This window comes from Silurus aristotelis (genome assembly GCF_946808225.1).
Source record: "Silurus aristotelis genome assembly, chromosome: 15".
Taxonomy (NCBI): Eukaryota; Metazoa; Chordata; class Actinopteri; order Siluriformes; family Siluridae; genus Silurus; species Silurus aristotelis.
Genome location: NC_139588.1, coordinates 9,038,829 through 9,056,095, shown reverse-complemented (window position 1 = coordinate 9,056,095; position 17,267 = coordinate 9,038,829). Strand labels below are relative to the sequence as shown.

The 17,267-nt window shown below is 37.8% G+C and overlaps 1 protein-coding gene and 1 long non-coding RNA gene across 2 annotated transcripts in view; one reads left to right on the top strand and one right to left on the bottom strand.

Moving 5' to 3' along the window:
- LOC310738371 (ciliary microtubule-associated protein 2-like) overlaps nucleotides 1–17,267 on the top strand; it is a 365,395-nt gene that overhangs the window by 228,547 nt on the left and 119,581 nt on the right. The gene's annotated exons all lie outside the window — the stretch shown is intronic.
- Nucleotides 9,452–16,997, bottom strand: LOC310738422. Its single transcript, XR_014537089.1, has 4 exons — nucleotides 16,888–16,997; nucleotides 14,507–14,557; nucleotides 13,872–13,913; nucleotides 9,452–10,792 (listed from the first exon to the last, which is right to left on the bottom strand). It is a non-coding gene; the product is annotated as an uncharacterized lncRNA (long non-coding RNA).

Here is a 17,267-nt window from a genome sequence, read left to right as displayed (position 1 = left end):
TGGAAGAAGCTGCTGCAATAGGTTGAGATTAGAAATGTACACCAGGACTGGGAGACCATAGATCACAACAAAAAAAATGTATTCCCGGCACAACTATAATACGCCATAATATACCTTTGTGACAGTTACCTTTCTTCAAAATGTACATGCTAATAATAGATAGAAATGATAGTTCATGCTATGCCACCATCTCCATGCTTTTTCTGCAGTACTGAACTTCGGGACATCAGATGTTGTCACCTTGATATCTTTGAACTGATTGTATCGAACTGGTGATCAAACAGAAATGGTCAAAATAAACCATTCACACTGATTTATCCTGTAGCAAACCTGTACTGACCTTTCATGAGCATCATATTCAATATCAATCATTACACTTTTGCCATGTATTTAATACTGTAAGCTATCTTTGTGTGTTGTTTGTGTGTCTGCAAATTCTAGCTCTAACTTTTTTTGGACATCAGCTATATCACAAAAGTTCAGAATTGATCTCTATTATAAAGAATGTGCATAAGACTTTTAAAAAACCTGTAAAAAAATCTGTGTAATGACAAATGTGTAAACCAATATGAAACAAATTTAAGAGAGAGAGAGAGAGAGAGAGAGAGAGAGAGAGAGAGAGAGAGAGAGAGAGAGAGAGAGAGAGAGAGAGATGTGACATCTTGGATCATATATGACATTAAATTAGCAATTTAGTACAAATATGTTACAACATTCAACAAGAAACCATTTTTTTTTTTTACAGCAGGGTTCCTGAACCTGGTCCTTAAGGCCCACTGTCCTGCTTGTTTTCCAACTAACCTTGCACTACCCACTGCTGATCAGTCTGAGAAACATAGCAGGGCAGTGGGCCTTGAGGACCAAGTTTTGGAACCCCTGGTTTACAGGGAAAAATACTACAGGAATGTAAATCTGCTTCACCTGCAGAACACAGAAATTTCAACTTTACAAAATGTGTCATCTGTAGAACAATTTCAGTCCTAACAACACTGGACACAAATATCACAAGAAAAATCATGTACAAAATGAGCAACTGCAAGAATATTTGCTCCAATAAGTGCAATCTAATTACGCCACACAACAATCCAGTTGTGGGCATGAAAAACTGTGCCATGATCATAAGTGTGTTTACTGCAAGCTCATTCTTCAGCTTTTGAACCTTTGGTGGTAGCTCACTTTGAAGTAAGTTCAGCATTACCTGCTGAATGAAGGTAACAGTGTTTTTAATGCAGTTTCGGTGTTCCAGGTCAAGTGCGTAGGTAAAGCCAAACAAGAGGCACATAGCTTGAGGCAAGTCGGTGAGTGCATCCATTACAAGGATGATACCAATTTTTGAGGAGGGTGTTGGTGATGCTGGACTTGCAGCTCTGTTGTCCTCATAGCAGAGGATTCCCACTGAAATGTCTAAGGATTCATCATTAGGCTTTTTCATAGTGTGAGAGACCAGACAAAAAGATGATATTCAGGTCAACAGTGATTTGTCTATAGTTAGTTGTAAGGCCTTCTTTAATATTACAAAATAGTGTGGTTAAATCAGCCATGCACTTCACACTGCTGCTGATAAGACTGTTCTTAGAGTTTGTTCTGTGAATTATATTGCTTCAGGAAGGGACAGTGAATAGTTACCTATGACTTCATTGTTGTTTTGTCCACCTGCGATGATTTTGATTTTGTATACCCCATGTGTCTTCCTAATCCTGCTTGCTTTGTCATCTAAACTAAAACATTTACAGCTTTTTCATTCAGCAACCTTCCAGGAGGCAGTGATGTGGTGTTATTATATTTTAAAATAAATTCAATTCTTAACTACTGTTACTAAACCTTATGTGGAACAAAATTAATTGAGAGCTACTGTTAAAACACCATTTTGCTATTTCCAAATGCTGAGCATGCATTATAGTCAACCTCAGATTTACACACGTTAAATTTTTTACATTTCTAACTGGAAAAGTTTCAGAGATTTCTAATTTGTAATACTTAAACATAGAACACAACTCACCAAGAAAATGGCGTCCTCTTAACTGCAGTCAACTGCAGTTACAATAGGTCGAACTTGCGAAAAACTGAAAAATGCAAATAAATTTTTTTTCAACAGCATGTTACTGCAGGTACCTCCAAGGAGGAAGTAAATTGCAGGGGGGAAAAAATTTACTCTTTGAAAAGCAGCCCTAAAAACAGGAGTGTAGCCCTAAGTAAAACTTGATATTTTAAGTTTGTTATACTTACAAAAATGAGTACAGATATACTGTCCCTCCTCTGCACATGTCCAAACCATCTCAATTGGGCCTCTCTCACTTTGTCTCCAAAATGTCCTACATGTGCTGTCTCTTTAATAAACTAATTTCTAATCCTGTCCATCCTCATCACTCCCAATGAAAATCTTCAACTCTGCTACCTCCAGCTCCACCTCCTGTCTTTTAGTCAATGGCACTGTCTCTAAACCATACAAAATAACAGGTCTCACCACAGTCCTATAAACTTTCCCTTTCACTCTTGCAGATACCTTTCTGTCACAAATCACTCCTGTCACTCTTCTCCACCTCTCCTCCCTGCAACCGCACCACTCCACACACGTACTCTGTCTTACTCCTACTGACTTTCATTCCCCTTCTCTCCAGTGCGTACCTCCACCTCTCCAGTCTGTCATTCCTACTGCACACTTCACTGCTGTCACACTGTCCTCATACATGTCTTGCACTACCCTCACATACTTTTTTGACACACCTGACTTCTTCATACAATACCACAACTCCTCTCTCTGCACTCTGTCGTACGCTTTCTCTAAATCCACAAACACACAATGCAACTCCTTCTGACCTTCTCTATACTTCTCCATTAACATTCTCAAAGCAAATAATTCATCTGTAATGCTCTTTTTCAGTATGAAACCATATTGTCGCTCACAGAATACTAATACTGTCTAAGTAATGCGACAAAAATTTTTTTTAAGTGATATTTACTTGTTGTTTGCGTAGAAACAACTTTTAGGTTAACAGTGCATGAAGCCATTGACAAATCTCCCTTGAAAGGTGTTTTACTGCAGCGGTCTCCAAGAATGTTAATGCATCATGATGACATTTTGAATAATCCAAACAACAGAGAGAAAAACATTGCCGGTTTCATCACCACTGGTGTTATCAGAGCTAAGCAAAGTTATATATATATATATATATATATATGGGTGTGAGTTTTTTCCATGTTTGGTATGACATAATGTTGGACTTGGCAGCAGTTGCACAGTAAAACTACTGTGATATAATGCTCATTTAAATAAAGAATGTTCTTACAGATATTTGTATTCTTTTTACTTAATCTCTTTATATTGACATTGTTTTCACCCCTATGAATTCTCCTTTTTATTCACCTTATTGACCACAATTTCTCAAATATTTGTGGCTTAATGAGATCCTCATTCATCACTTTGTCACTGTTAGCTTGAGATGCTTCCCAGCTGCCATTCCATCAGCATGGCAGCATGCAGAATGATGTCTGGGCAAAGAAGGAATGGCCTCTTTATGTCTGGCATGGAAACACCACCCTAAACCTTAAATGGTGTCATGCATCCATTTTGATTACCACATTATAAGTACTTCTGGCATAATCTTGCTTGTTAGACACTAACAGCTTTTCTTCCCTCCCACAGTGTAACAACCTAGAATAAAATTTTACAGCTTTAAAATATTAATAAGCAGTGCATTCATTATAAAGAAGTATCAACTTTGTTAGTTGGGTTTTATGACATCCATCAGGTCAAATGATGGGGAAAATTACAGCCTTGTTCAGAGTTACATTTTCTCTAATAATTTCAGCTTGTTAGCTGAACGTGCAATTCTTGATAAAACTTGATGAATTGACAAAAAATGTATTAGCGTTTAAACACAATGTACTGCTGTAAGCAAAAACCAGAGCAGAAATTAACTCCCCAATGACACATGCATGTGGCATTCAATATCAGATAATGGGCAGTTTTTGTAAAGTTTGGCAAATGCAGGTAGCTGGGGCAGTTCAAAGGAACAGATAAAAGGACAGTCATTTCCCTTTCGAGAGCATGGAGCAACAGGAGGTCAGGCAATGAAACACACACACATGCCGAGACACACACTTCATATACTGGACACTTTCACATGACCTCGGCCATCATAACAAATCCACTCCAGTGACAGAATGGAGAGAAAGTTGGTCTAAAATAACACTGATTAGAATATGAAAGTAGCATCCCTGTGAGGTACAACATAGATTGTTATTGTCAGTGACTGTTCTGGCAATAAATGCTGTTTATGCTGTTGTAGGACACATTGATCAATGGCATGCTTGGATAGAGGAGACAGCCACAGTGCTCACACTCACAGCAGAGGGCACTTTAATCCACTCTCTATGTCTTTCCGGAGTTTAGAGGAAAATGGCCAGACTGGTTCGAGCTTACAGAAAGGCTACAGGAACTCAAATAAACACTCTTTACAACAGTGGTAAATAATAAAACATTTTGGGCTCACAAATAGACCTTGCAGAGGGGTTTGAGATGGGCTCGTCCCTTTAGCCTCTCTCACCTGCCGGGTCCAGCCCCCGAACACAAGGTTCAGAAGCACACCAATCGGTGGTTTCTTCTTGGTTTCTTGCCCGCCCTGGTTCAACAGGGTGTTCCCAACCCTGGTTGGGCACACGCCTTCTTTGGTCATGGAGCAGGAAGTGGAAACTCTTTTGAGGAAGGTGGCCATCAGGGTGGTCCCTCCATCAGAAAGAGAGTCCAGGTTTTACAGTCGGTACTTCATAGTTCCCAAAAAGGATGGGGGGGGTTGTGTCCTATAGTGGATCCGTGTCAGCTGAACCGCTCGCTTTTGAGACTCAGGTTCAAGATGATGACCTTGAAGCAGGTTGTGTCCCAAATCTGTAGAATGCATACATTCTACAGTCAGCAATCAATCACCAAAACTGGACAGATTAAGATAAATGAACCTAACGTGATAATCTCCAGTTTTGGCTTATATGCCAAACGGTTGTTGATTTTTATGCCCACCATTTTAGGTTAAATCAGATTAGCTTTTATGTCAGCTCGAGTCTGGCCATTCTCTTTTGACCTCTCTCATTTCAACAAGACATTTCTGCATTTAGATGTGCCACTTATTGAATGATTTTTGTATATTGTTCGCTCTGTGTAAAGTATACACACACTGTTGTGCAAGAAAATCTAAATATTGCCAGATCAAACAACTGTACACTATATGCAGTTAATCTATTCCCTGCTGATTCCACACCATGCCTCAGAATGAGTGACCAAAGGACTGATCAAGTGTATTATCAAGCTGACAATGTTTTTGAAGTGATTTCCATTGTGTAATATATTTATTAGTAGACATTTGACGATTTCATTTGCTGGTCAGCTGTTTACTAGGTGAGCAAACTAGCCAGTAAAAAAAAAATAAAAGTCCACATATAGAAAAAGGCATAAATTATTTATTCTTATACACAACTGCATGTATTTGCCTTTGGGAAGGAACCTGGAATAACCCTGAAGCATGGGGAAGAACATCCAAACTCCCTACACAAAGGTCAGAGGCAGGATTTAAACATCCAAACATTTAAAGAACCCTCCCCCTTCCCAAATAATACATATTCAATACTAAATATGTTGCTTTAACATTAAAACAATAAATACAAAAGTAAGCAGTTATTCAAATTTCTCTTCTAAAGCCTGTAATTATGAAGTAAAATGAAGTCAAAATCTAGCAAAATTTACATGTGAATTATTTAAATGGTGAAGTCCCCAAAGAGGAAATAATTAGAACAGTTAGGCCTAGGGTTACTTAAAACACTGATGGAATGCAGCATATAGTCCTGCTTATGTGCGTGTCTGGTTTTGTACCTAATGTTCTCTGCCACATTGATGAAGAAATATCAGAGCAAGTATTTACAGGCAGGCAGATCTATTTTGCCATTTGAAAATTTGAAAACTTTTACATTTATGCATGCTTGATCTGGTCTACCTCAATGTAAATGCAAAGTGGAGTTTTGTTCCAAATGGGGCTCTGAGATTCAGGTCGTGTGTTTTCTTTACTGGTTAATGCCCTCTTAGTCATACATAAGCTACTTTGCAGTACACATAAACCAGTTAAATTAAATGACAACATTTTTTTTTAAAAAATCATGATGTTGAGTGAACCCAGATTTTACACACTTTCTCTAATGACACACTGATTAACTTTACATACGATGATAATAAAATTATAAGTTACATTATGGAAAAAAAAAAAAACTATGCAGGTCTAGACATAAACACTGATATAAAATGCCAGAATTGGACCACTGGGAACATATGAATAGTGTACATAGAGATTCTTATGTACAAACCATAAAAAACAACCAGCAAATGTGATCCGATTATTATTAGTATGTTACATAGATTTGTACTGTACAATTTAGCATCCTAGTTTTAATAAGGGTGTAAGAGTAAGGTATTTTACTCATTAAAACCCAATTTTAACCAACAGCTGTACCTTTAAATAAATAAAAACATCATTAGGAACTGCATTACAGTTTGTTATAATAGCTGCACCATGTGTGACCAGAAGGTAAAAACTGCACAACACATTACACAGTTGCCCAACAGTATGCATATTTATCAAACAAAATCGTTGCTTGTGGAGGGTGAGAGATGTTATCAAGGACATCACCTATCCCCACCATTATCCATCAGCATAAAACTTAATGAAGTCGGAAGTCTAAAACTTAATGAAAACTGAAGTCTGCACTGTTGCACAAAAAGACACAAGAACAGCTGTACTAAATTGAACTCAGCTGAACTGAGACACTAAGTCACTGAGACACTGCCAACCTTCACCCAATAAGTAAACCCTTGCACTTTACTGGAAAGTTTTTTTTTTACAAGATTTATTGCATTATACTGTTACCTCTACCTCAGCCTACAGCACCATGAATGCTATTTATTTGATTTGATCTTATTTCCAGTTGCACTATGGATATGCACCACACTGTTTATTTTTTACCTTGTAAAGTGTTACATAACTATCACACTATAAACATACTATTACATTTGATTGGACTTCATTTCATACTTAAACTCTGTTAGTGAAAATAAAGTTGAACCTAACCTAACCTAACCTTATTCAAAAGCCTCAGTGCTATATATCCTCCTACATGAAGGGCTGTGTAGATCCTGTTACTGTTCTTGCTAGTATAGCAAATTACAGCCATTTTTGGGGGTCAGCTAATATCAATTTACTTCCTTAAGATGAAAGCACTTAGAATGAACTTGCCAGAGAGAGCCAAGCATCTGGCTATAGAGATTTATACTGGAAAATGTGATTGTTCTAGGCACACCAATTTCTAGCTCGTTGCAGAATTCAAAGACAAACAAAAAGTGTTTATATTAAATAGATTGTGTGAGAGCTTTAATCTGAGTGATGACAGCAAAGGATGGTTCTTAATGACAGACTGCCTGGAGCTATGTCTACATTAATCCAGATAAATTTGAGAATGCATGTTTTCTCTACGTTTTGGCTTTCCATCCCCACTGAGACAGCTTGGAAAAAACCAATTGGATATGTTTGAAAAGGCTGTTTTTGCATTGTACTGTGGACTAAGAAAACAGCAATATTCAAAAATGATTATGTATTCTTAGTCATCTGATGCAGTCATTTACCTCAAAACAAACAACTTTATAATTTTGGTTTACCAATGGCAATAACGTTTCCAGGTTACGTATATAACAATGGTTCCCCGAGGGAATGAGGCGCTACGTCAGAAACACTTTCGTGTTGTCCACGCTCTGAATCACGTGTATAATCAGGTAAATGGAAAACGCGGCTTCACCGGCAGGGTGACGTCATGAACAGGAAGCATAAAAGCACATGGAGTGAAACCAGTGCTAACTTCTGAAAAGGGAAGAAAGCGCTGTAGGGATGCAGGCAGTGTGGCATAGGGATGCAGGCAGTGTGGCATAGAGATGCAGCGTCTTGTTCCCTCAGGCAACCGTGGTTACATTCGTAACCTGGATTTGCTCCACTACATCCGGATGGAGTCGCATAAGTGGCCTGGGATATACGCAACCTTCAAGGAGAGCAGCTTTTCTTGGGCCCACAGGAGAATCTGATGTGCCTGCTTGTACATGAGGCAAGATCGCAGACCCCCTTTGTGGTGGAATCACTGAAGTGTTGTCCATACAGACCAACACATGGTGGCTTCTGAGGTCTGGGAGGAAATGCCCCAGAGTTTTAAGCATGGCCAACATCTCCTGGCAGTTTATGTGCAACGTCAGATGGGGCCTCCCCCAGAGACCTTGAGGGGAGAGGCCACTCGTCATGTCTGTCGTAAGCATTATGCAATGCCTAGGAACTCCCAGCACGTGGCCTTGAGACAGGAACCCGGGATCTCTCCACACATCTTAGGCACATAGGGCTCGACTTGTAACCTTGATCGTACTCTTTTTGGCTCAACCCTATTTCCTTCATGCAGGCAAAAAAATGACGATGTTGGACCGCCAGCTGCTCTGATTGAGCCAGTATCAACCAATCATCGCTATAATTTAGAATGCGGATGCCCTAAATCCTCTGCGGAGCCAGTGCCACATCCGCACTCTTTGTAAAGTATGCATCCTTCAGATCTGGTCACAAACAAGTCCTCAGACCTGATTTGGGACACAACCTGCTTCAAGGTCATCATCTTGAACCTGAGTCTCAAAAGCGAGCGGTTCAGCTGACACAGATCCACTATAGGACACAACCCCCCATCCTTTTTGGGAACTATGAAGTACCGACTGTAAAACCTGGACTCTCTTTTTGATGGAGGGACCACCCTGATGGCCACCTTCCTCAAAAGAGTTTCCACTTCCTGCTCCATGACCAAAGAAGGCGTGTGCCCAACCAGGGTTGGGAACACCCTGTTGAACCAGGGCGGGCAAGAAACCAGGAAGAAACCACCGATTGGTGTGCTTCTGAACCTTGTGTTCGGGTGTTGGACCCGGCAGGTGAGAGAGGCCAAAGGGACGAGCCCATCTCAAACCCCTCTGCAAGGTCTATTTGTGAGCCCAAGGTTCTTAAACGCCGTTTTGCCTCGGTGAAAGCAGGGCCAGAACCACGAGGAGCGGGAGCACCCTCCTGAAAGAGTGCGAGTTCCCTTAAGAACCAACTAAGCATGCTTCGCTCCCAGACAAGCAGCAAATAGCTTGTGCTTACCCCCCCCGAATTCTATTAGACTCATTAAACACGTGGTTCAGATCGTCCTATAAAATCTTTTCCTCAACACTGCTGCATCAATTCAAAGAGAAGGAAAGTAAATAAGTGTCCGACAGCATTGACGCAGCTTCTTGCATTTTTTTTTAATGCATTCACATAATTCTCATAATAAATGCACGTAGTAATGTTCCAATGTGGACGAGCGGTTTTGGAAAATATGTGCAAATACCAGTGTAGTCATTTTAAAACAAAAGAGATAAATGTTATCATCTCCATACAATTTAATGATGTAGCATGAGATTATTGCAGATTACAGATCATCAACAGAGTAATTAAATAATTAAAAAGCTCATCAGTTAAAGGCATGAGGCTTACCAACACCAAACTTCCACAAGCAGTGGTCATTCATCTTTAGATCCTAAAACTGAATGTCTTTTTTATTTGACTCATATATAAAAAAAAAAATCGTAGATTTCAATTATTTGAGTAAACCTGCTCAACGTCCTTAGAATTCATTAAGTGTGCCCGGCTGTTTTGTATACTCAAAAGTAACTTTTGCATTAATTGCCGTTTAAAATTTTTTCTGCTATAAATCAAACCTATTGTAGATTATTTCTTATAAGATGTCTGATGTTAAAGAATGGGCCATGAAATAAGGGGAAATGCAGATTATTTACAGTGTACACGTAAAAACAAAGACACTGAAAAAAAAAACCCAGAGACACCGGAAAGATTAACACAACATTATTGTACAAGATGAGCATGAAAGACAACATGAGACAATGAGCACAATGCAAGAGGAGACAAATGCTAATTATCCATGAATGTGAAACAGGTGCAAAGAAAGTCACATGACGATTCATTAAGGTGCAGTGGCTCATGGGTCTATGTTAAAGTGATATTTAGAATTTCTATATGAATTTTCACATTAATAATAATGACTAAGTTTAACTGTGCAGGGTATGGGATATGGAAAATAATGTTCCAGTAAAAAAAAATTAAATAAAAAGTGTTTATGAGAATGAAAGCTCCAAAAGTGGAGATAATTGGAGAAAACTGGATTTTAGGAGAAAACACCCCATACCTGGCGATAAAGCTCTTTCTGATTCAGATTTTTAAGGACTTACATTACAAACAGAATATGACATTTGCCCTTGATTTCCAAACACACACAGATTTGTTACAATGGAAATTATAAATGCTTATGACTACTAGCATACTGGTCAAATCGCTAAAGGGATTCAGATACAATAGAAATCAAGCCGAGTAGAATTGTTCATTAAATATATAGTATAGTATTTAATAAATTGTACTTGTGTTTTGTGCTGTTTTATAAGTAAATGTTAAAATACTGTAACAGTACTAATATAATAAATGGTGTCATTCATGTCCTGAACTATTGCTTTAAAGTGATCTCCTTGTGGTTTCATGACTCTTGCTCAGCACAGCAGAGTGTCTTAAAAATGAGGATGTCATTCTCAGGTTGCAAATCTGTGCAGATCTCTGTACTCTTTTAAGTGGTGCAGGATGTTAGGGTCAGCATCCACCAATCCAATGGACAGGATTCTGGTAATGAAGAGAAGCTCTTTTTCACTGGGGTCCTTCTATTAGAGAACAAAACCCAACATAATTTCACCCATTTCATTTTTTAATACAATTTCAAATGAAAATACTTGAGCAAATATCAACCAAACACCATGAAAACATCCACAACCTGCAGCTTCCAAAGTTGCATGTGCATGTACACAGGAATGTACTTAATTGGAGTGATATGGTTTCCATGTAGAAGTAGGCTATAAAATAATATAAACCTCCAAAAACTTTCTGCCTGCCAATGTACAAAAATATGTGTTCTCTAAACCAACTGAGCTGCATTTCAGTTCATGAAAAGGAGACAGAAGAAAGAAACCTCAAACAAGCAATAACTAAAAGACTGTGGTACCATTCTGAAAAAGACACATAATAAAAAGACAGTTTGGCAAACTTTTGTCTATGCGGTGTAACATTAATATAAAGTTCTATATTCCTTGCTTCAATAACATTATTAGACCGGTGGCCCACTAATATTATTGAAGCAAGGAATATAGAACTTTATATTAATGTTACACCGCATAGACAAAAGTTTGTGGACACACAACTGTAATTTCCTTATGTGCATTTTGAACACTAATAGCCTCCATTGTTATGCTGGGACAGGTTTGGGTCTCTGAGTTTAATTGAAAGCAAAATTAAATTTTACTAGATCCTATGCTACTACAAGACATCCTATATAACTGTGTTCCTCCAACTTTGTAATGAATGTTTGGGAAACAACGAGATATGGCTGAAAATGGCTGGTGTTCACATAGAGTATATACTTTAATATCCGTTAAATATCTGCCTAACAAAGAGCGGGTGGTCTGCCAACCATGGTGTACAAGGTGGACATGATTTGCATGTCTTTCTGTGAATCTCAGAATGAAAAAAAAAGTTAAAATCTCATACTTACATACAGTGGGTACGGAAAGTATTCAGACCCCCTTAAATTTTTCACTCTTTGTTATATTGCAGCCATTTGCTAAAATCATTTAGGTTCATTCTTCTTCCTCATGAATGTACACATAGCACCCCATACTGACAGAAAAACACAGAATTGTTGACATTGTTGCAGATTTATTAAAAAAGAAAAACTGAAATATCACATGGTCCCAAGTATTCAGACCCTTTGCTCAGTATTTAGTAGAAGCCCCCTTTTGATCTAATACAGCCAGGAGTCTTTTTGGGAAAGATGCAACAAGTCTTTCACACCTGGATTTGGGGATCCTCTGCCATTCCTCCTTGCAGATCCTCTCCAGTTCTGTCAGGTTGGATGGTAAACGTTGGTGCACAGCCATTTTTAGGTCTCTCCAGAGATGCTCAATTGGGTTTAAGTCAGGGCTCTGGCTGGGCCATTCAAGAACAGTAACGGAGTTGTTGTGAAGCCACTCCTTCGTTATTTTAGCTGTGTGCTTAGGGTCATTGTCTTGTTGGATGGTAAACCTTCGGCCCAGTCTGAGGTCCAGAGCGCTCTGGAGAAGGTTTTTGTCCAGGATATCCCTGTACTTGGCCGCATTCATCTTTCCCTCGATTGCAACCAGTCGCCCTGTCCTTGCAGCTGAAAAACACCCCCACAGCATGATGCTGCCACCACCATGCTTCACTGTTGGGACTGTATTGGACAGGTGATGAGCAGTGCCTGGTTTTCTCCACACATACCGCTTAGAATTAAGGCCAAAAAGTTATATTTTGGTCTCATCAGACCAGAAAATCTTATTTCTCACCATCTTGGAGTCCTTCAGGTGTTTTTTAGCAAACTCCATGCGGGCTTTCATGTGTCTTACACTGAGGAGAGGCTTCCGTCGGGCCACTCTGCCATAAAGCCCCGACTGGTGGAGGGCTGCAGTGATGGTTGACTTTCTACAACTTTCTCCCATCTCCTGACTGCATCTCTGGAGCTCAGCCACAGTGATCTTTGGGTTCTTCTTTACCTCTCTCACCAAGGCTCTTCTTCCCCGATAGCTCAGTTTGGCCAGACGGCCAGCTCTAGAAAGGGTTCTGGTCGTCCCAAACGTCTTCCATTTGAGGATTATGGAGGCCACTGTGCTCTTAGGAACCTTAAGTGCAGCAGAAATCTTTTTGTAACCTTGGCCAGATCTGTGCCTTGCCACAATTCTGTCTCTGAGCTCTTCAGGCAGTTCCTTTGACCTCCTTTGCTCTGACATGCATTGTGATCTGGAAGGTCTTATATAGACAGGTGTGTGGCTTTCCTAATCAAGTCCAATCAGTATAATCAAACACAGCTGGACTCAAATGAAGGTGTAGAACCATCTCAAGGATGATCAGAAGAAATGGAAAGCACCGGAGTTAAATATATGAGTGTCACAGCAAAGGGTCTGAATACTTAGGACCATGTGATATTTCAGTTTTTCTTTTTTAATAAATCTGCAACAATGTCAACAATTCTGTGTTTTTCTGTCAGTATGGGGAGCTGTGTGTACATTCATGAGGAAGAAGAATGAACTTAAATGATTTTAGCAAATGGCTGCAATATAACAGAGTGAAAATTTTAAGGGGGTCTGAATACTTTCCGTACCCACTGTATATATATATATATATACACACAGTACAGACCAAAAGTTTGGACACACCTTCTCATTCAAAGAGTTTTCTTTATTTTCATGACTATGAAAATTGTAGATTCACACTGAAGGCATCAAAACTATGAATTAACACGTGTGGAATTATATATGGAATTATATACATAAAAACATGTGAAACAACTGAAAATATGTCATATTGTAGGTTCTTCAAAGTAGCCACCTTTTGCTTAGATTACTGCTTTGCACACTCTTGGCATTCTCTTGATGCCTACTTTGAAGAACCTACAATATGACATTTTCAGTTCATTTTATTGTTATGTATATAATTCCACATGTGTTAATTCATAGTTTTGATGCCTTCAGTGTGACTGAAAATAAAGAAAACTCTTTGAATGAGCAGGTGTGTACAAACTTTTGGTCTGTACTGTATATATATATATATATATATATATATATATATATATATATATATATATATATATATATATATATATATATATATATAGGTAAAATATATATAGAAAACTTCAATAGACTATTTGAAGTGAACCAGAAGTCAGATTACCTTTTTTTTCTGGGTAATATCTTTCTCCCATTTTTGCATCACCTGATAGAAAAAAATTTATATTTAGAATTAATAACAAATCTGAAACGAATACATAAAAAAATATTTTTTTATTAAATAAAAAAAATATTTTTTAAATCAAGTAAATACAAATGTGGGTGAATAAGGGAGGATAAAATGAAGGAAAGAACAAGTAAGCACAGTGGGGGTCCAGAAGACCTAAGGTCTAAGACCACTAATGAAAATGCTTTTGATTGATGCTTTATTTCATTTGAACATGAATAATATTTTCTATAACATCTTGTGAAATGTAAAAATGTGAAACATTGAATTAATTATTTTCACACACACACTCACACACACACACACACACACACACACACACACACACACACACACACACACACACACACACACACACACATCTTAAATAGACATCTTGAATATCAATCTAGATATATAAATATAATCAAGATGCGTTTTCGGCTTGTTTGTTTTCATTTCTGTTTCTGTATCTTTTTCTTTTATTTGTTAATTTTATTAAAAGTTAAAGTAAATCACAGATATAAAAAGTAAATAAGCAAACCAGCAAGAAAGAAAGCATTTTTATTTCTTGAAACAATTAATCTACTTACCTGACTAACACCCATTGACATGCACGTTACACACAACAGGCAGCAAATAATCTACAGGAAAAAATCTATTTACTGTAAGACAAGATCTTTAACACATTATTTTCCTATTGTGCACCTCAAGAATTCAGCATACACAAATATAATTATTTACTTGGAGGTTATAATCCTCTAATAATTATAATGTAACAATATACAAAGTTTGAAAGATGGTTGATTTTATACTGACATTTGAGTTAAATATTAGCAACATACACTTTATAATTCTGGAGCGATCACATTTCACTGGCTCAGTTTATTAGAAATGATCTTATTTGTAATATATGTACAATGCCTTGTGACTACATCAAGAGTACAGTCACGTTAGCTAGTGTACACAGTTTTAATAAAAAAACTTTGTGTCAAGTTTGATTGATTCATTGTCTGAGCACACAAAATCAGATCATACAAGGGCATGCTTAGCATCAGAGAGTTGCTACTCTAGATAATCTCGACCCTCTTCGAAGCAAAATAATCAGTGTGCTCTAATATAATGATCATATGTGCACCTTACACACTTTTGCTATGCACTTAAATTATTTAGGTCTTACACACACTACTCACACTTACATGGAAATACCATTCAGTCAGTACATAGTCACTATCCCAGTACAGAGGCAACACTGGTTAAAGTGGTAAATGGCCTACTTTTAATGTTTGATCAAGGTTGTGTCTCCTTGCTTGTGTTGATGGACCGTAGTGAAGGTTTCTAAAACTATGAATTATGACGTTCTTCTATTGTGACTAGAAAATGTGTTTTTGAAGGTAAGAGAATATGTTTTCTGGCCCAGGTAATTTTATCAGATTGTAGACTATCAAAGTAAATAGTGCCTTCTCTATACATGCAGAAATAACATCAAAATAAAATACAACACATCTATGCGATTTCTGAAACGTATTCTCTGAGTCACAGTGTTCAATTTCAATGCTATGCCGATGACCAACAGCTAAAAGTTTCAACAAAGCCAGATGACACACACCAGATTCAAACATAAGGAGTGTGTAAATGCTGAGTAACTTCCTCCTGCTTAATTCAAAAAAGACAGAAGTACATTTACTAAGACCACAGGCAGCTAAAAGCAAGCTGGCTGATTATATAACCAGATGGCATTTCAGTTGCATAGTATGCAGCTGCATTGTAAAATTTTTGACTTCAGATTCCTATTTGGAGTAGGAATTCGAGTAGGATTGTACCAAATATCGATGAGGTAAGGAAAAGGTTGTCACTGTTTGTCACGAACTTAGTCCATAAAATCAGGAAAAGTGGTCTTTCTAGAACCAGAAGATTTTATCACACCACTTATGCACACACTGCATTGGCTCCAGTAAAATTTTACAATGATTACAAAATACTACTAATCTCAAACCACAGAACTTAAGTGATCTTTCATGATCCTGCTCCAATCAAAGGATGCAGGTAATTTATTAGTACGTAGAATAATTAGGACTACAGCCTGTTTGTTTTTCACATGGCCCAGTTTTGAACAGCCAAATATAGTAGGGCACAGTCTGGCAAACTCAGCAAAATATTACACTTCCCAGAACACACTGCAGCTTTACAGACATGGCTGCCATTGACTACAATCCTCATCACAACACTCTACCATAAAGTTCACAGTCACCTACATTTTAAATCAGCACAACCTTTTGGATTTGCCTTTGTTTCACTGTTTCCTGATCACTCTATCTCATGTGCATTTCTGTTTAGGTATTGTGTGTCATGCTTTCGAGCATTTGCATCGCTTTTCATCTCTGTTACACACCAGTCTCAAGGTGCTCCCAAACCTGGGTTTCCTGTCTCTAACCAAAGCTAGTCTCTGCTTGCACTTTTCACATATCACACGTCCTCTAAAACCAGTTTAGAGACAAATGCATGCCTAATCAGTTCTCACTAATCCTTATGCTCTCTCTGCCTCTTTCTTAGTCGATGCTGAGAAACCTTATAATGTAACGTGCAAAAATGGAAGGAATTTGGTGAATTCCTTTTCACCGTATGCTTAGCCAATCAGCGCATTTTAAATACAATCTTACGTCATCATTAGAGGAATGCCCAACACATTTCCTTCCTCGAAAATCCATCTGTGTATACTGCAACTTTTTAATTGTAAATTAATTAAATGGCTACACTCTATTACAAAAAATTACATTTGTTTTCTGTCAAAAAAACTATTTTGAGTCATGTATTTAAAAAGAACAAAAAATGAAAGATTTAGACATGGGACCAATCAGCTGCTGCCTAATAGAAAATGATTTGCTATATCTTTGGCATGTACAATTCTTGAAAGAATCTTGGAAGAAGTTAAATCAATATTTACAGATGTTACAATGATTCTTTATTCACTTACCTGCAACAAGAAGAACATTAGTTTTCCTCGGTTTCTTTACACCCTTCGCTGCTTGCTATTCACGTCTGTACGTGTCATTTAAGATTTTAAATGTTTCCGGAGTCAGACACAAACCAAACCTGAGCAGCAGGTTTAGTAACTCGCCTTTTTACACAACATGACTCTAAGCAGTCAGAGGGGTTGGAAACTAATTTAGATAGATTTCAAAAGTTTATAATTTTAAAATGTAAATTTTTTTTTTATTTAAGTACTTTGCTATTTGAATAAGCCTAAATTTATGCCAACCTGCAGCAAAAAAAAAGCCCTTGAGTTCCTTGATCAAACCCTAGGTGGAAAAATCACATGCAAATTTAGGGTTAATAAGTAAAATAAATAAATAA